The following is a 21,845-nucleotide window of genomic DNA, read 5'->3' as shown; positions in this document are numbered from 1 at the left end:
TATTCTCTCCATTCCAGATTTTGATTTCATGCTAGTGGGTACATAATTGGTTGGAGATAAGATTAGAGATACTCCTACAGATGAATTTCAACAGCAAGATTGGACACAGATGCCACCTGAGACACAAGGTCCTCATCCAACTCCCCCATCTTCACCTTAGGTTATGATGGTAGATAAGGTTTTAGTGACACCTCCACCTCTGAGTTAAGAAGAACATGTTAAGAAAGAATTGTCATTACAAGGAGAACCATAACCAAGGGTTATTGATGAGCCATCAAAAGAGGCACAGGTAGTAGAATGTATACACCAGCCTCCCCAAGAAGTTGAGGATCAAACTATGGGATCTACAGAAACTGAGACTACAGAAGAAGAACCCTCACAATAGGAGACTCCAAGCAAGAGTGACAAAGGGAAGGAGGTAGTTGAACACATCCCTTCATCATCTAGAGCCAAGGTTACAGAAAGACATATCCCGAGATGGTTCCGGAAGGAAATAATGAGAAGTGCTAAGCATCAATTCCTTGCTTCAGAGGATGATATTTGTGACATTGCAGAGATTTTGAACAAGCCTGACTCTCCATTACATGATGCAACACCATTTGCATTCATTACTACTACTCAGAACCAAGACTTATTTGCACAGGTGGCTCACCCTCCGAAAGGTATAGATGAAGAAGCTATCAGCCTTTAGGACTATGAAGTGAAGGATATCATGTTAGGAGAGCCTATGCGGGATACTTCTCAATAGATAATGACTATGGGAGTCAAGAAGGTTCTTAACCATATGAAACAAAATTAGATTGAAATTAGAACACTTCGAAGGCAAGTTGAGATCTTGAAAGGATATTTAGCTGAAGTTATTGGTCCTCTTGATTCTGAACGCCCCGAGGAGACTTTGACTACCATTCTTAAAGAAGGGGAAGGTGTACGGCTTAGTCCATTTTTGAGAGCTTGTTAGGATTTGTGAGACAACCTTGAGGATAGGGGTGTCACTATAATTACAGGAAGCATGAAGTTATTACATTCTACACAAGAGAATGTTGATAAGATCGTGGCAATTTTGAGGTAGGACTTCAATATTATGGATGAAGTACAAGTTTGGAGCAAGGATTTACAAACTCTACAGGCCATAAAAGGAAAAAGGTACTGCATTCTGATTGATGTATATACTGAAGAAGAGTTAGACATGATAGATGATTGGATAGAAAAGATTATAGAGGGAAATAAAGTGATGGAAACATTGCATGATGAGATACATAGGCTCAAGGACCAAGCTCGAGAGCAAATTTTGGAAGCAAAAAAGTTGTACAGTGATGCATGCTTAGACATTTTTGAAGATGAAGAATGAGAGAAGCTTTTACCAGTTGACGTAGTTGTGGAGAATTTTAGAAAGACTTTAGAGGAAGCATCCAATGATGAAGACATCAGACAAGCCTTCGGGATAGAAGAAGCATTGTTAGAGTTGGATACCAAACTCGAAGATTTTGCAAAAACTTGAATTGAGGTGGACAACTACAGATAGAAGGTGAAAGATAAGTATGAGGCTTTGGATCTTCTTGATGGTGCTAAGATTACTGAGATTATAGAGAAATTCAAGGGCAAACATCCAAACATATCTTTGGGATAAAGATGAGCAAAACCCAGATGGCAGAATTTCAATTTTGACACTTATTAAAATTTTGAGATTTTGACCCAGTTGAGGTTCGTAGGTCTGCAGGTCCATAGCTCCGTAGCTCTGCAATTCAGAGGTGCGCTGACAGTTGACTACCAGTTCAAAAAATAACACTTTCCATGCATTGGGAGCACATTTTGATGGCAAGTTAACTCTGACACACATCAACTGAAGGGCCAACTTTTATTTTTGGTGTCTCCATGCACTTCTACTTTGACTAATGGCTTCCTCCTACTTTCTCTCTCATGCTTTCATTATTTTTGACATGTAAAGGGCTCATGCATCCAATTAATGAATAAAATATGGATGGAGTCCCTCTAGGCACCAGTTAGATTACCAGTTTGTATATATTTAGTTTGTTTTAATGTTTTAAAAGTATTTTATTGCATTAAGATATCTCTCACTCTCAACATAAATTGAGGAGACGATTTCTTATAAATACCCCATTGTAAAATGTAACAAGGGCTGTCGTTATTATGCAATAAAGTTATGCTTTTGGTGCTAGCATTCAGAGTGTAGTTATTCTTGCCTAAATGTGTCATTATTTTGTGGATTTTATTCATGAGATTGTGATTGAGCCAAAGGTTTATTGTGTTGTTTCTAGTTGTACGATCTTCTAGTTTTGGTGTTTGCTAAAGATATATGAATTTTGTTGATGTAATGAGCTTGAGAAGAGATCACCCGATTGTGTCTACATAGCTTTTTGTCTCACATGACCGCACTTTCTGTGGCCTCGCGATTTGATGAAGAGTGAAACATCATTCGATTTGTTAAAGATTCTCACTGACGATTGCATCAGTGGATTCTAAGGAGCGCTGCTCTTGTTTTCATTGGTTTCCTACCGATTTCTTTGAAGGTTTAACTCGTAGCGTGTTGTAATCTGTAGCTTATGTCCATTTAGGAATTTCAATTTCAAGTTATTTGATTTCATGTTATTTGCTTTCAGTTTTGCTATTTGCTTTGCTAACCCCCTGTTACAATAGGACCTCATAGTAGTTGCATTGCTAGAATTGTATTCATTGAAAAAAATGGAAAATACAAAAATATTGTTCTTTTTGTGTGATATTTTGAGACAACAAACAGATTTTATTTCGATTCCAAGACAAAAGAGTTTTTTTAGAACCAGTAAAGGCCTCCATGTGAACACTCACATTTATCTTCTAATGAGCAAATTTTGGTACATCGCAAGACAAACGTTGGACCTTGGAGTGGATCCTTAAAAAGATTTTCTTTTCAAGAGAGGAATTACACTATGGATTCCTGCCGCATGCAAAATGAATGCCCAACAGGGTCAAAGGTGAGAGGAATTTGAGATAGTGGCTAAGGATTGGGATGTTGAATTGCATTAATGTATTTGGTCATTTTCCTCACTGTTTGCTTTATCTCCTTCTTATCTTTATTATATTTCTAGGTATGAGAGATCATCCTTTTGGTGGAGGATGCATGGTGCTTGACATTAATAACCCTTTCTATTACACCCAAATACACTTTCTCCACTATGAATTCCTTAGGAAAGACCTCATTTTCATCTTCATCTATCACATGCATGAAAATTTTGGCCATCCAATGCTTGGTGCTCTCATCAACTTCTATCATGGCCTCTATTTTTGTTTTCTTTCATTTTTGATATTTTTCCCAAGATTTTTCTCCAATTTCTTCAATAGGAAGGGAATTTGGAACTATATTATGTTTCTTCCCAACCAAAGCCTCTAACCACTTTAGAGCACCTGTAGAAGAATTTTCTACTAGTCTTTGAGAGTTTACCCAGTTCATAATTGTCATAGAATTCATAAGATTTACATATGCTTTTGTGTTACTTTCTTTATCCATATTATCTACTGTAGGGGTCTCAAGTGCTTGATTCTTAGTAATTTTGAGAACCTCTTCTACAATTTTGAGATCGTCCATGACTTGATTCCTAGAACATTTGTAGTTGTTTTATTTTTTTCTCCTTGAGTAGGTCACCCAAATAGGGGAAAAGCTTGAAGAATATTTTTTTTCAACCTTTCCACTATATTTGAACTTCCACTTTAACTATTGAGGTACCTCCAATATCAAAAAAAATTGTCAGTAATAGGAGTTATTCATAGGGGATAATCTTGATAAAAATTTGTAAGAATTTGAGGTTCATGTGTGGGTACCTTTCCAAAGTAACAATCCCTCGACCATTTCTCTATTCTCCTTAGGACATTGGAGGATTATACTTTGATGCTATCATATATTTTCCATTCCCAATAAATTTCTAACAAGGGATATCCTTGAATAGTTTCTTCATCCTTTGGGTCAAGCACACTTTCTCCTTCTTCAATGATCCCTTTATATTCATCTTCAAGTTCCTTGTGATAATCTGGTTTAATGTGAATCTTGACCATAACCTCCTCCTAACTTCAAATTCATTGCAATGTGCTATAAATATCCTCCTATATTCAAATGGGCCAATGCATAACCTTGGCTATCAAATGTTCTTGGGGCTACATATAGTTGAAGGTTTATCTTTTTCAATTTTGACTCTAAATTGAGAGCATTAGGTACAAACTTACACCTATAATGCCCTAATTTAATCGAAAAAATAACACTTGAATTTTCCTTTTCTTCCCTATTTATTTTCCAATGTGATAAAGTTGTATAAAGCTTCTATCAACACATAGATATCAAATGCATACATGGAGATTTTAAATGGCTCTCCCTAGAAACCTCCTATTCCTGATGTATGTGAACCTTTAAAACTAGATGGCATAGCTCTCATAAATGCTTAGAGCTCTTGAGCTTCATAATACATCCTCTTATTTAGTTTCCCTTGTAATTTAAAGATGACTCTTCCCAGGAAGATATTGTTCAACCTCATAAAATTATTTGATTACTTTTGCTACTATAGGTGAGGGTAATATTCATATATCCTCATACCTTCTACCTAGGGCTCATGATGAAGGCCTTTCCACTCCCTAGTAAATTCTAAAGTGGTAAATAGATAAGAATACATGTTGAAAATTATCATACCTACAAAAATCACTAAACCTTCATTAAGTATGTCTACAATTACTTGAGCCTAGTCTAGATATATATCAAGTTAAGGAATACTTGAATGAAAAATTACATCTAATCCTCGCAATGGAAAGCATGAGGGTTTAGTTAAGAAAATTCAACAAAATCACAATATCCTTCACTTTTGTTATCATGTGTTCTATAGTTAGGGATTTTGGCAATTGAACCTCCTTCTCACATGTTCAATAATTGATTTTTGGTGATAACATTGTAGTAGAAATTTTTATTCATATTAAAGGTGGAGTATTTTGCACCTATAGACCAATCCCCATATGTTTCTTTCTCTATAATCCCAACTTCAATCATAATGGTGTCCTTGTTAGTTTCAACCAAAACAACACCTTCTACATTCTTGGTACATTAGTTCTCAAAGTTATACTTGTTCATACACTCTACCACTATTTTAGGACATAGAGCATCTATTGGGAAAGTTGTAACCTCAATTAAATCACTCTTTACAAATTTGTCCATAATTGAATTTTCAATTGGATTCTTAGCCCTTTTTAAAATATCCTCTAGATTTGCCTACTAGGGAAGTATCTCCCAACTTTGGGAGAGTGCTTATCAAGCAGGGGGTACATCCTAACTTTATAAGAACATGCCTTGTAATAATCATGAACTTAAAATTTCAACAAGGACATTTATCAAAGGACTTCTAAACATAAAGGGTTTCTAATTACAAACAATAAATTTAACCTCTTCACTTTAATCACACAAAATAATGACATAAAGAAAATAACCAAAACTCACCTATTATATTCATCAATTCCCCCACTAGAAGAATTTTTTTTAAATCTTCGTCATTCTTTCTCAACAATAGATCATTCTTATAATGGGAAGTTATCTCTCAATGAATGTACAAAAGGTAGAAAATCCTAGGGAATAAATTCACATACTCTGAAAATATTACTCAATCATGGAAAGTAGTTGCCAATTTGATGGAATTTTGACAAATATATTAATTAAAAATCACATCCACATGATTTCCAATTATCTTAGTGTTCTATAAAATACTAGTTTACTTCAGCTTGAAATTCCTAACAATTTAGTGATAAAACATGTTTGAAAGTGAAGTTTTTTTAAAATTCTTATCTCAATGTCAAAATCTGCTAAAAAGTGAGACACACAATTGGGATCATCCAAATATCTCTATCAATCTTAGAATGAAACTCTAGAACTTTGAACTTTGAACCTTTTAAAATAGGGTTCAAAGGTTCAAGTTTAATGTTGATGTTGGTTTTGGAAAGATAAATGCTAATAGAATATGTGATAAACTCAATGAGACATAAAAACCAAATAACAAAAAAAACTTATAGATTGTGAAGAAGCAAACTTTGAACTTAGAACCTACCGAAGCATGGCTCAACTGTTGAGGTTCATGTGCAAATTTCCTCAACCCGAAACATAATTTAAAAAAAAAGTTTTCTTATACCAAAATCATTTGATGAACTTGAACTTTGAACATGACATTATTCACTGCAATGGTTCAATTGGGCAAGAACATATTATTTGGACAAAGGTAAGTGGTACACTTTATATTGATGCAAGAGATGGACTATAAATTTGGATAAAGACTTATCATAACTTTCCTATTTTTCTCTTATAGAAGAAATTTAACACTTGGAAAAAATAGGGGGTCACATCATCTCTGGCTGGGGATTGAGATTGAAAAGGACTAGGAATGAATTTAGAATCTTTGGTTACACATGTAAAATATAACATTAAGAAAGAGAAATAAAAAACTAAGAGAGCAACCTAACTAGAAAAATAAACTCAATTTTCTAGAGGAAAAGTCTGAAGCGTTGCTAGGTGATATCTTTAGAGGGATTCCAAATTGGACAAAAATATTTTCTTTCAAGAAGTTACACACGGCTTTAGAAGTAGGTTTCCTTACTACTTCTACCTCTACCCATTTTATAAAATAATATGTTGTTGTTAAAATATGTATGTTCCCAACACTTGATGGAAGACTCAAAGGACCTATAAAATCTAACTTTAATTCCTTAAAATATTTGTTGATAGCAACTAATCTCAAGGATAAAGCTACAAGTTGTGGTTTTCTAAAAAATAATTTGCATTTTTCATGGTTAGCCACACACCTATAGGTGTCTTGAAATATCCTAGGCGAATAATAATAATTCCTAAGGATTTTGAAAGTAGTTATTGTTGGTGAATAATGTCCACTACATGGCTTGTTGTGGAATGCCTTCAACAAATTCTCTTGTTGATCCTTATCTACACATTTTAAAAATATACCATACAAATCATTTTCATACAACACATTACTAACAATTACATATTTAGAATCTTTTAGTCTAAAGTTACTTCTTTCAAGTTAGAATTAATATACTCTTGAATATTAGATACCCATGTTGCCCTATTATTCACTCCTAACTCCTATTGGGTCAAGATGACTTTTACCATGGAATTGGGCACATATACTATTGAATGAGAGTGTAAAATGTCGTACCTAAAATGTTTGACAACTCTTACCATTGTAAAAGCTTGTTTTTCAGCAAATGAATAATTCATCTCATGCTTCTTTAGGGGTAAACTCATGAAGGAAACTATGACTTCTTCATTTGCATAATTTTTTTAAATAGGATAATAGACATTATATGCTTGGAGTCATGATAATATATAATGAAAACTTTTCTATAGTTAGGATTGGTCAATGTTGGAGCTTGAGAATAGCCTCTTTCATTGATTCAAAAGATTTGACTACTTCCTCATTCCATTTGAATGCCTCCTTTTCACTCATTAGTACAACCATATGTTTAGTGTTCTCATAAAAAATAGGTACAAATTTCCTAAGGGAATTTACTTATCCAAAAAAGACTTCACTTCACTTCAATTTGATGACAAGTATGATTATTGAATAGCTCTCACTCATTCTGAGGCTACCTTCATTCCTTCCTTTGACACTAGGTGATTGAGCAATTTACCTTTTGTCACACAAAATAAATATTTTTTAGGATTAAGAAAATTTTTGTGATCTTGACACCACTGTAAGAAAACCTTGAGATCCTTCTAATGAAATTTTTTGTTTTGGAGAATATTGTTAGATCATCTAGGTATATAACAATTATTTTGTCTTTTAGATTCTCAAAATACATGTTTATAGCCTTTTGCAAGGTTACACCGACATTTATTAAGCTGAATGACATATGACTATATGCAAATATTCTCCAAGGTGTAGCTAAGGAAGTCTTTTGTCGATCCTCCTCAAATATGCTTGTTTGGATGTAGCCTAAGAATTTGTCCAACATTGACATTATTTTAGAACCAAACACCATCTGCAAAAAGTGATCCATAATAGGTAGTTGGTAATTATCCTTCAAACTAGCTTGGTTTAAATTTCCAAAATCTATACATATATGTATTTCTCCATTCTTCTTGTCCATTGGCATAATGTTGGATACCCAATTGAAAAGATGGATTGGGTAAATTATGTGTGTGCATAAAAGTGTCACACTTCTATAAACCATTATTCTTGAGAGAACCCATGGAAGAGGGAATCTCAAGAGCCAACTTATAGCTCTCTATCTATGACATGCAAAGGCTATGAGATGACAGTGCTCAAATGAACCAAAGCTATGCAACCCTTGCAAGGTGCAGCATAGAATGAGAGATTCAAAGAGTAGAGGCAAGAGTGTCAATATCCAAGAATCTAGAATAAAATGCAATACAAATGTAAGCTATTGTAAATGAAATGCAAGATAAAAAAGAGAATTTAGCTAAAGTATAAATGAAACTAAGATAAAAAGTATGCCATAATGTAAGTAGAATGAGAGCTAAGCTAAAATACAAAAATGCAAGAATGCTCCAAGTCTCCAAAATCACCAAGAAAAACTCCAGCATAACAATAGCATGAGAGACTAAGATTTTTTGAATGAGGAGAGAGCCCTCCCTTTTAAAGAAAAATAGATGGTAGAGATTAAGAGGCAAAATGAATGTAATCAAGGGTGGAGTTTGAAAGTGTGAGTGTTCCATGTGCACAAGCATCTCAACCGATCACAATTAATAGTTGACTTTTGAGAGGGTTTTAAAAGTATGGAGGAGAATTAAAGTTATTTTTTAAATAAAAGATTCCTCCACCTAGAAAATTGTGCATTCATGTGTAGACAAAAATGCCTTTTCTTTTATTTCTAAAATAGGAATAATGCTTTATGTGTGCAAACTTAACATACATGGGAACTGAGGAATTTTATTTAACTAAAAGGGGACATGTTATTTTAATTAAATATGAACTTGGGATAAATTAGTCATACCATAGGTTATAATCAAATAAACATATTTTTGAGGACTTGATCAAAAATAGCCATTAGATAAATTATGGAAAAATGCTAGTAAGGGGGCTCATAGTCTAGATGACCATTTTTAGTTGATTACATTTGCCCCTCTTTGACTAATGTGTGATCAATCTAGAAATACATGATGTCAAAGAATGAAGAAGCCAAGATGATAGAGAGATCTGATTATGAAAAACAAAGCAAAGAGAGATAGAAAATCTTGAATGCATAGTCTAATAGTAGTAGTACTGAACACAAGGATAGAGTAGATATCATAACTCAAGAAGAGTACTAACACCAAGAAAAGTAGATAGATCAAGAGAAAATATATAGTTTTAGCAGAAAGCAATTTGCAACAATGATAGAATATTCATGCCCCTTGAGATCAAAATCAAAATGGGATAGAGGAGATGCAAAAATAATTTAGATTTGATTAAATAGGAACAAAGGAAAGTTCATGATGATAGATAAGAGATTAAGACCAAAGAGTGACCACCAAGCAATGAAGGTATGCCCCAGTTTGACTAACTTTGACCAGGAAAGATAAAACATACAAATTAGGCCAAAGAAAGAAGAAAGATGAAATGAGATGAAAGAAAAGAGTGGAAGAGAGTAAAAATGATGAAGAAATGAAGAAATGATGATTTCCCCAATAAGATTCAAAGATTAAGCCTTAATAGGTCAGTGAACTACATAGAAGAAGGAAGAAAATTTGACTAGCAAGATGAACTCAAATTTGGATTTCAATCTTGAAAGTGGATCCAAGATGTTGAGATTAGAAAAGATAGGTCAAAAGTATTGATGAGATGGTGAGATAGAAAAGAAGCGAGAAATAGGAAAGAAGAGATAAGATAAGACTGAGAAGAAGTAAGAGAAGGATGAATGTAGTTAGCAGACAAGTCCATGAAAGATAAAGAAGAGAGCTCTCTCAACATGCAAAATGAAAACCTAAGCTTGAACCCTAGAATGCAATCTAGTATGAAAAGGCACAATTGCAAGGGTTACATAAGTAGGTCCTAGTTTTTATCATTGAGCCTTATTAGGGACATCATGAGATCATACAACCATCACTAGTATAACTATGAGGATATGAATATGATCTATATCAGATAGGTATGTAGGAATCCAACCTATGCATCAAAGACATATGGGTCAAGATGACTAATAAAATTAGATTTCCTAAGTTTAGTATAGCAAAATTACACCTGGATCAAGGCATAAGTGCCATGATAACCCTCGAGTGCAGTCTTGCAAAAATAGTCAAGGATGATACATTTGTAAGTCAAAGTGTCAAATAGGACAAGCATGAATGCTTTAAACACTATATACAAACAAAGTATACCCATAAGTAGAAATCAAGAAAACGTGCCCCATGCCCCTAGTCTTCTAGTCAATGACATCCTTGAAAGACTATTAGGGAGGGAACATATAACAAAGAAATCAATAGAGGCATCACACAAAGAAAATAAAGATCAACATAGTTCAGTCATTTAAGTGTTTAAGTGCATGTGTGCGAGTCACTTGGCCCTTTCTTCAAGACTTGAATTTGATAGTGAGAAATATCACAACATCGAAGATTGTAGGTAAACTATCTAAAAAGTGTTGAGAAACACTTGATGTCAACCTTGGGGGGCTAGTGTTGAGAAACACTATTTTGTGAGTTTCCAAAGAAACCCTAATGCATAAGAAAACCTCAATAAGCTAATTAGTTGTGCCACCAAGATGAGGACAAAAAACAATCCCAAGCTAGGAAGTGTGTAGCAAAATGGGTGATTGAGACATAGGTGCAAAGGTCTCAAGTAGCGCTTGTTTCTAGCTTTTCACCACTTGGCAATTTTTTTCAAGACTTTTTGCAAATTTTTAATGTATTTTTGAGTTATTTGATTTTTTTTGGTGATACATCAAAGCGCCTTTTGCTAGGTTTTCACTAAGATGATCATTTTTTCAAGACATTTTATACTTTTAAGGATTTTTTCAACATCATGTATGATTTTTTTTAAAGGATTTTTTTTTGCATCATATATGATTTTTAGGATTTTTAAGAATGACTTAGAGATTACAAGTTCTTAAGCAAGATCACATCATTTTCTCCTAATGTCTAGCAGGGTGTATAATATAGAGTAGGAATTTGGTGGATAGAAAAAGATGGATAGGCAAGGAATATGAAGCGAGTGAAAGTGATCCTCAAGGATTGACTCCTTAAGGATATGCAAGCTAGGAAAATATAGCCAAATGAATAAGGTTTTAGATAGAAATGGAAGCAATGAGCAAGATAAAATATAGGATAAGTAATGGAAGCCACTAATTGTGATAGCATATGGGATAATTAATGGAAGCCAATAAGTGACATAGCATGAAGTGTGTAGTCTAAAAGAGTAGCCATGTCAAGAGACCTATGAGAACCATGTTTTATTTATTGTGATCAAGACCAAGGGGTCAACTAGATAGGATAGAAATGGGATAGAGTAATAAGAATAAAGCTCAAGATGGATGCTATGAGTGAATGAGAAAGCACAATAGAGAATCTCGTGGATAAGATAGTCAATATGCAAAGACAACTCAACATTGTCAAGATCAAAGAGAGAAGAGGGGATAGATGGATGTTGGAAGAATTACAAATGATTCCTATTTACTAGGTTTTCTTCATGGTACTTATCCAAGGTACCACAAGAAGTAGTTTTCACCATAGGATGAATTTTATTTCTCTTTACTTTTGCTGCCAAGGTGCCATAAGAAGTGGTTTTCACCAAGGCACATTTTCATTTTTTTTTTGAATTTTTATCTTTTATCTTTTTGAATTTTCAAAAAGAGCTTAGGTTGTTTGAATGTAGATAGTGCTCCTATAGGAAAGATAAGTCATGATAATCCAAAATCATATAAATGTATGCTCAAAGATTTGATAGGGTGATGGAAGGGAGATAATGGTAGGAAGAGTATATGGAGTACAAGAGTTCATGTAAAGCAAGTATAATCTTTAAAGGATGGACAAGATAACCATTGACACACACCTTGAAGGGTCTTGGAATGAGATAGCTTGAGGTTTAGATGTATAAGGTAGCAAAGAAATTTTGGAAGAATATGGAGTGGAAGGCTTTGGAAGCTTTTGAGGAAGATGTTTAAAAGAAAATGGAGTGGAAACCTTTGGAATCTTGAATGTCAATTTTGAAGTATTTTCAATATTCAAGTCTTTCAAAAGAGACTTAGGAATCCATATAACTTTAAATTTTTCTTGTTCTTTGGATGCTTGAGAGTGCATTTCTTCAATGATGGATTTCGGAACCCATATTTTCTTTGATTTAGCTCTCTTAATAGTGAACCTTTGCCATCTCTTTTGTGCATTTTCCTTCTTATCATTCACATGTTGTTTAGATGGGACATAGTGATCTTCATTTTTCAATGGATTCTTATATTTATTCTCACTTCCAAAGGACTTGGGATTTGTGGATGAATAAGGATGATATGACTGGTTTAGATGGATAGATGGGTGAAAAGTCATCAAGGATGAGTGTCTTTGTTGATCTTGAGGTATGATGGGAGAGCTACGAGTGGAAAATATAGGAGATGAAGGAACATAAGGTCCCAATATAGATGGAAGGTTTGAAGGATTTAGCTTTGTTGGATGGGGACCAAGGATAGACTTAGGAGATGAAAATGGATAGTGGAAAGGGATATCAACATCTTTACAGTGAGCAACATGGTCAAAGCCATCAATAAACTCATGAGTAGCTTTGATAGGAACAAATTTTTTAATAGGAACACTTGAAGCTTGAGCACAATTTTGAAGTGGATATGGAGAAGTAGAATATGAGGGGATGCTTTGATCTTGACAAGTAGCTTTGGATAGCATAGGAAGAGAAATTTTCTCATAATTTTCAGTAAGCTCGAGGAATATAGTGGAAGTGGCATCTTCATCATACTCGGGGGATGGAAAAGACATAGGATATGGAGGGGAAAAATCTTGAAATAGATGAAAGGGTGCTTGTCTTGATATTTCTTGACATTTATAGTGTTTTCTTTTTGAGAATACTCTTGACATGGAGCCACTTCTAAGGACAAGGGAGAATTAAGAGAGAATGGAGTAGTGCTTGGATCTTTAGGCTTAGTAGCATGGAAAAGGTTTGCAGCCAAATGAAGGTTAGCTTGAGTTCCTTTTAGAGGTAGCTCTTGATGATAGACATAATGTACATGAAAAACATTAGGTTCTTTATTTGATAGAGGCATGTTGGAAAGATTTGAAGTGTTTGGAGGTGCATGAGTGTTGGAAGAAGTGGAGGTATTAAGGAAACCATCACTAGACATAGGTTCATTAATATGATCTTTCTCAAGAAAAGTATCCTCATCACATGAGTCATTGGAGTTATCAATAATCCCATTATCAATAAGATCTTGGATTTTATGTTTCAGCTCAATGCAATCTGAAGTACTATGCTCATTATGTTGATGATAAGCACAATAAATATCCAAGAATGGGTTTCCGTATGAGCTAGAATTAGGTAACGTGATGAGCTTGGTGCCAAGGAGTGTTTGCAAAATGACATCGTAAGAATCTCCTAAGGGAGTAAAAGTTCTCTCAAAAGTATGTCTGGAGTCATTTTGTTGTTGAGTGTAGTTAAGAAATCAAGGTAACCATTTCAGAAAAAAAGATAACTAGCAAGTGAACATAGACCATGAAGATATAAAAACCAAGAGCACTAAGACCAAAGAGTCACTTTAAATATGTTCAAGCACTAGAGACATAGAAAAGAAAAAGAAAATGATCATACTCCCCTTAGCAAGCAACACAAGAAAAATAGTAAAACTTGATGCTTTGAATTGGTTGGAAAAGTTTGACAATAGTTGATAGCATAGCAAGTTTGATGTTCAAAATAAATTTCTTTCCAAGCAAGATAGTGACACATGGAGTAGTCTTCAAAAAATCAAGAAAGGGAAAAAGCAACCTTACATGATACAAGCATATGTGAGGTCTTAAAAGAAAGCCCTAGAACTATCACCATCTGTATGTTCAAAATATTTCCACAGGTCTAGCACATTCAAGAACACATCAAGCGATATCTACCTAAAAGTCACAATTCATTACTCAACAACTTGGCCCACGCTTGATGCTTGTTCGCCTCACATGAAGTGGTTTCCCACAAGAGATATTGGCTTTTTCATGGAAGTGTCATAAGCACAACCAAGGGAACACAGATGGTGAGTGTAAAATCTTAGGGTGATCCAGGTAGTCCACTAGGATCGATCCTTGCACCAAGAAGTTGAGCAGTGAAATAGGGTAGCTACTAACCTAGGGTGTTTAGAAAGGGCTTTCATTTGTAATGTTCCTCTTGCACGCAATTAAGGGACACCCCACCTTGCAGTGGGTAATAGACCTTGCGACCACAAGATCACCTTAAGCATTCTTGCCTAGTGATCTCCCTATGGTCAACATCCCATAAGCAATCACAGTAAATGAAGATAAACACTACGTCTACCAAGGTTTTGTGTTCTTGATAGCCTTGAGTTTATAGTGGGTTGGAAGAGTTGGGTAATTTCCTTCTCCCCACTTGGGTCGTTCCTCTTAGGTTGTCCGAGAGAAGGCCCTCTAAAGGATTCTAACTACCATAAAATGGATCCACTCTCCAGGGTCAAGATTTTTGATTTACCACAAGGGTGAAGAGCATACTGTCCTATCTTGATTTCTTCCCCCAAACATGCCAAGAGGCTTCAATTAATCCTTTTGTTCTCAAAATTCAAAGGTGAGTCAAGATTTCTGGTTCACCGCAAGGGCGAAGAGCACACTCTCCTATCACCAAAGAACCTCAATTGCAAGTTTAATGTTCCTTAAAAAATGAACAACTAGTAGATGCTACACATGAAATAAAAAAAGAAAGCAAATTGGGATTATGTGTCGGGCAGCCCTACAAACAAGTGTTAGTAGCCCTTGTGCATTTGAAGCTTTAACATGCATTCTTTTTAGCAATAAAATGAGAAACTCCTTGACAAAAAACCATGGTTAGGGCATAATAACCAAGTAAGACCCGCAAAAAAAAGTGGTTAGTTTCTGCAAAGATCCAAGTTATCTCTTAACCAAGTGTATGCAAAGAAAGTGCAAGCTAATCACAAATGCTCTCATTTTTACTCTTTGCTTTTGACCTAGTCAACAAGATTGGACTTTTTTTCTATGATTTCGGATCCAAAAATAGAAATGAAAAGAAAAGACCCCTACTAAAAACTAGAGAGCTTTCCAAAAATGCAAAAAATTCAAAAAAATTTCTTCATTTGTGCCCTAGGGACTCATTTTGTCAAAATAGACTAGATTTATCAAATTGAGTTTTTGATCCTTAATATGAGCTCAAAATTCAAAACACAAAGAAATTACCCCTTGTAGAATTCAATTTTTTTTTTTGAAAGTGTAAGTTTTTATAGAAAATTTGTTGATTTACAACTATAAATGAAATTTTATGAAAAATAAATAAAAATTCATAACTAATGCAAATCAAGTCAAAATAATCTAAAAATTGGACTGATGCATCTTGGACACATAGTCAACTTGCAAAAAAATAAATTCAAAACCAAACTCTAAGTGGTTTAGGAGATACAATCAAATGTTCAAAGACCTAGGGTTTTGGCCTTCACACCAATTTGCATATGGGTTAACCTTTAAACCAAAGTGAGAACTCTACAAAACCACTTGATTAGATCCAATATGTTGCTATAATAAATCAAAAATGAGAAATGAAAGCCAATGGAGCTAGAAACTTGATTCAAGCCCCATAGTGGGTGCCAAAAATGTGTACATAAAAGTGTCACACTTCTATAAACCATTACTTTTGAGAGAACCCATGGAAGAGGGAATCTCAAGAGCTGGCTTATAGCTCTCTATCTATGACATGAAAAGGCTATGAGATGGTGGCTCTCAAATGAATCAAAGGTTATGCAACCCTTGCAAGGTGCACTATAGAATGAGAGATTCATAGAGTAGAGGCAAGAGTGCCAATATCCAAGAATCTAGAATAAAATGCGATACAAATGCAAGCTATTCGAAATGAAATGCAAGATAAAAAAGAGAACTAAGCTAAAGCATAAATGAAACTAAGCTAAAAAGTATGTCATAATGTAAGTAGAATGAGAGCTAAGCTAAAATGCAAAAATGCAAGAATGCTTCAAGTCTCCAAAATCACCAAGAAAACTTGCAACATAACAATAGAATGAGAGACTAAGATTTTTTGAATAAGGAGAGAGCCCTCCCTGTTAAAGAAAAATAGATGGTAGAGATTAAGAGGCAAGATGAATGTAATCAAGGGTGGAGTTTGAAAGTGTGAGTGATCCATGTGCACAAGCATCTCAACCAATCACAATTAACAGTTGATTTTTGAGAGGGTTTGAAATGTGTGGAGGAGAATTAAAGTTATTTTTAAAATAGAAGATTCCTCCCACCTAGAAAATTGTGCATTCATGTGTAGACAAAAATGCCTTTTCTTTTATTTCTAAAATAGGAATAATGCTTTATGTGTGCACACTTAGCATATGTGGGAAGTGAGGAATTTTATTTAATTAAAAGGGGGACATGTTCTTTTAATAAAATATTAACTTGAGATAAAGTGGTCATACTATATGTTATAATTGAATAAATAGATTTTTTGAGGATTTGATAAAAAATAACCATTAGATAAATTATGGAAAAATGCTAGAAAGGGGGCTCATAGTCTAGATGACCATTTTTAGTTGATTACATTATGTAGTTTCTTATCATTTTTTATCCATGTTTTCAAATATTGCATCAACAACCTTTGGGTTATAGTTTCTCAATTTATGTTTGAAGGGATTAACGCCTGGCCTTAGAGGGATGTGATGCCAAAATTGGCCTTCTCTAAAAAAATTAAGGTCTTCATAAGACCATTCAAATACATCTTTGTATGCCTTCAATAATTTAGTGCACTTTTCTATTGAAGAAGGGAAACTTTAGGAAAAGAATAATCATTGCTAAAAATGACTTCATGAGAGAGAGAATGATCAATCTATCCAAGGGTTCATCCTAAATAGGAGAATCATCGAGGGTAGGAACATACATATGAATAAAGAACATTGTAAACGAGACATAATCATGAATTACTTAAGCTTTATCCTTAGATGTAAGGGGATTAGAAAGAAAATAGGAGAAGGTATTTATCTCTTGTGTAAGAATTTTCCTTAGGGAAAAATTCACCCAACACCAATGAACTCAAGCACAAGCACAACAGTAGACCAAGAGAGTATGATCAGAATGACGATATAATATTCATTCAATATCCATGTAAGCACACTAGGAGTGCCTATATATAAAGGCCTCTAGAATGCTTCTAGAATGCATAGGTATCAACAAAATGATAAGTCATACAACTAGGCACATGTCTACCAGATATGGGTTATCCTCCATTAAGCACAAGAGTAAGTGCAATCATGAGAGGATAAGCCTACAATGGTGTAGCATTCAAAATTATGGTGTAGACATGATGTGCTAAATTATGAATACGAATAACTATGCTGTCTACATGACAACTCAATTAATTATGCAAACTCTAGTGTTGTAGACAACATGTGTTGAATTAGAGTTGCTTTCTCCAGTATTATCAACATGACAACTCATAAGAGTGGGCAAACTCCTAAGTGTCTCACCTAAGAAATAATAAAATAATGCATTAACCTAAGTAAACTTAAGTAAAATGTACATAGTAAATACGTATTTACCCCAACACCCCCCTTTAAGTGCAACTTAGAGGAATACAATTAAGCTTACAAAAGCTAGAATGAAATGCATGATGGGTCATAAATACTAGGCCATACTAGGTACCTATGTACATAATGCAATGAAATCTCTCATAAAGTAGAGAAAGAGGGAAAATCTCATGGGAAAAACCCTTCCCCAAAAAGAGAGATGAAAAAAAAAGATGCATGGATGGATGGAGTATTAAGGACCCCTCCAAAATGACATACATCAAGTATATACAATAGAGAATTATAAGAAGAACACAATCCCAAAAGAGGAAAAGGTCCCCCCCACAAGAGAAAAGAAGAAGAGAGACAAGGTAGTCCCCCCCTAAATGTAGAGTGCCAATCAGTGATAGTTGTTTCGATGTAGAAGTTGATCCAAGACTGCAGAATAATGTTCCTCCCATTTGGAGGAAACAATAGTAGAGGTACAGGTGAGATGCTTCCCCTATTTGTAGAAAAAATCTCAATGATGAATGGTGTCTCAGAAACTTTCTTAACTATCCCTGTGTTGATGCTGATAGTCGCCCCTTCCAACACTATGGAAAAGAACAAGTGCAAATCTAGCAAGGATGGATGTAGAACATGTCCCAAAGAACAACATATCTCCTCAAATGATAAAGAGACCTCTTGTAACTACTATACATAAGGATCCACAATCATATCAACTTGTGAATATCAATCATGAAGAGAGTGGACATGAGGTTCATAATGAACCCTTGCAACAACTGAAGAAGGATCATCATCATCAAAGAGAAGATGTATATCATCAATGATGTCTTCCAAATTTGCTATGTGTGACTTCACAGACAAACTTGAAATATCTGTGAAGAAGTCATCCATTGATGCTGGAACTATAAGACAAGGTGTAAGCTACTGTGCTGGACCTATCACTATGGAAATATGTGCATGTGGAATCTACTGATGCTGTGACCTCTCCCTATATCTGTCAATAGGACCCCACATATCTGAATCTATTGAAGCACTATTGCTTGTGTCATGATCAGTTTCCACAATGCATGAAGTAGTCTCCTCAACAATGAGAAGATGAATGGTATTGATGATGTCTCCCACATCTTCAATGTGAGACTCCACAAATAGACCTACAATATCTAGAAGGAATTCATCCTATGAAGTTGAAGTAGGAAGACATGGTATATCCTACTGCACTGAATTAGGAGCATTTGTGGCTGGAACTGGATCAGTATTATCAACAGGAGCATCAGGAGGTGTGATCTCATATGGAGTTGAAGGAACCATTACTAAAGCAACAAAGGATAGAATGTCACGTGGAAAAGGAGGAACTGTGGGATCTCCATATTTTTTCCAAAGAGCCATCCACATATCATACAGGTGAATGAGCTTATTAATGACATGCTTAGTATCAGAACTAATATTCAATATAATAATATCCTAGAGTCTGCTAATAGGTGGCTATCTTTAAGTGTCAGAGATTAGTTTGTTGGAACATAAATAAGGAAATACTTCCTTATGCTCACTTCTTGATTGATCAATGATTAAAGCACTCCATTTTTTATAGTTCCTTTTTGTCAATGGAGGTCTAATCCCAAATTGACATGTGAAAAAAAACTCATCCATGAAATAAATGAATGTAAGCAGCTCCCAAAATGAAGAAATAAGAAATTAACCCCCCTAACGTATGATTTGGCACTTAGTGTGATAGCCACATGCCAATTTAGGGCCTATTTCTAAAAGTAGTATTTCTATCCATAGAAGCCTATAATCTAATTGCAGATCTGGAAAGTAGACAAAAAATTATGAACTTAAAAAAAAATAGAACATGATTATGTGTCTAGATGAGCCTCTACTGAGCATTTGAAATGGAAAAAATTAGGATTTGCAAGTCACAGAAAAATTTAGGAACATATATCTCAAACCACTTGCACCAATGTGTAGATCGCAAAATTCTACCCCAAAATAAACAAATTCTTGCAAAAAGGAGTTTGTATAAAGGAGATATCGCTATTTGAAAATCGCTACTGTAATTATTTTTCTTGAATCGCCACTGTCATGCCGCCAAAAAACAAATGGCTCTAGATTTTACCTCAAATGTTTGATTTGGGGTTTTTTGACCGTCTAAATATGATGCCAATATTTGATTAGCACTTGCAAGCTCCAATCTTTGCCTGCAATAAATCTCTCCTGCTGGCCTGATGGCCAAAAATTCCTCGAAAAACAATGTAGATCCAAAAAAACTAGCAGAGATTCAAATGATAAAATACGCATATCTGAAATTTAAATTCAAAGATCTGAAATGATCATACCAATTTTGCAAATCGGGCCTTCGAGTTTCAATTTGCAAAAAAAAAATTGTCTCAATTTTTACTATTGCCAGATAGGAAAATTTATAGTTAAATTTTACCGAATCAACATTCTAGACACAATGGTGAGGTTCGCTTTGGCTCTAGATGCTCCCAATTTATGTGAATTCTCTAGATCTATGTTGAAGTGTTGAAGCAAGAATCATCTCGAATGACTATGTGAAGAGAATCTCCTCAAGCTCTGATACCATGTAAGAATTTGCCTTAGAGAAAAATTCACCCAAGACCAAGGAACTCAAGCACAAGCACAATAGTAGACCAAAAGAATATGATCAAAATGATGATATAATATTCCTTCAATATCCATGTAAGTCATACAACATGATAAGTCATACAACCAGGCACATGTCCACCAGATATGGGTTATCCTCCATTAAGAACATGAGTAAGTACAATGATGAGAGGATAAGCCTACAATGGTGTAGCATGAAAAATTATGGTGTAGACACCATGTGCTAAATTAGGAGTGTGAATAATTGTGTTGTCTACATGAAAACTTAGTTAATTATTCAAACTCTAGTGTTGTAGACACCATGTGCTGAATTAGAGTTGCTTACTCTAGTGTTGTCAACATGACAACTCATAAGAGTGCGCAAACTCCTAAGTGTCTCACCTAAGAAATAATAAAATAATGCATTAACTTAAGTAAAATTAAGTAAAGAGTAAATAGTAAATATGTATTTACACCAACATCTTGCATAAAAATATCTTTATGAGAGATACATTTTAGCAGAAGGATTGACATCATCTTTTGAGATATCACGCTTTAGTGAGAGATTCTTTGAAGAAGTAGACTCTTCTTGTGCTAATTTTTTAATGAGGTAAATTGATTTGGGTAGGGTGAACATTATAGGAGTCAATGAAAGGAAGAACTTAATTATCATCATATGCATGAAATGGAACATATTGAAGATCTTAAAGAAAACATTAAATTTAACAAGCAAATGAAGATAAAAACTCCATTGAAAATGAAATGCAATTAATATGATTTTTTAATTCTTTTTTATATTTTAGAGAAAATGTAATGCAATGCAATCTAAGAATGAACTAGATGTAGGATGCAATTTTTTTCATATTATTCATAATGCAAATATATTGAATGAAATAATGCAAATGATGTCAAAGAAATCTTAATGAAAAGGAGAACTTATAGATTTAGATGCATACAATGTTACAAAGTAGTGATCAAATAATGCATACAAAAGTAGATCTAAATGAAAAAGAAGATCTATCACCAAAATTAGAAGTAGAAATGAGTGAAGATGAAAAGGGAGATCACACAAAGAAGATCTAAATACCCAATCAAAAGGTATAACGCATGAAGGAGGCAAGTTCACCAAAATGTGTAATATGTTAACCTACACAAATTTATGTAAATACAATTAAATAGATATATAACTGCATGCATCTAATGGAACAAAGTAGATCTAGATACAAAAGGAAACCTAACACCAAAATTATAATGGAAATATTATGATTCAAGTTTACCTAAATGTGTTATATAAAATGGTTATCAATGGTCAACAAACACTTTATATATTGTTGGAATTATTTAGAATAACTTGGGGGGTGGGGGGAGGAGTGGGGCGAATAAGTTATCCAAGGTCCAGATGTACAAATAAAACTTTTCACAACTTAGTGAACCCATATCCATAAAACATTTTCATCATGCATGCATCCATTAGATCATACAATGAATTAAACTTGTAGGTTACTATCATATCAACTTTGCAAAAATGTAAGCATGAAACATAATATATTCAACAACACATT

This window comes from Cupressus sempervirens, chromosome 5 (assembly GCF_028749045.1).
Source record: "Cupressus sempervirens isolate cs-2001-9-10 chromosome 5, ASM2874904v1, whole genome shotgun sequence".
NCBI classification, from domain to species: domain Eukaryota; kingdom Viridiplantae; phylum Streptophyta; class Pinopsida; order Cupressales; family Cupressaceae; genus Cupressus; species Cupressus sempervirens.
The sequence above is the reverse complement of the archived record's forward strand: the minus strand, read 5'-3'. Positions refer to the sequence as shown.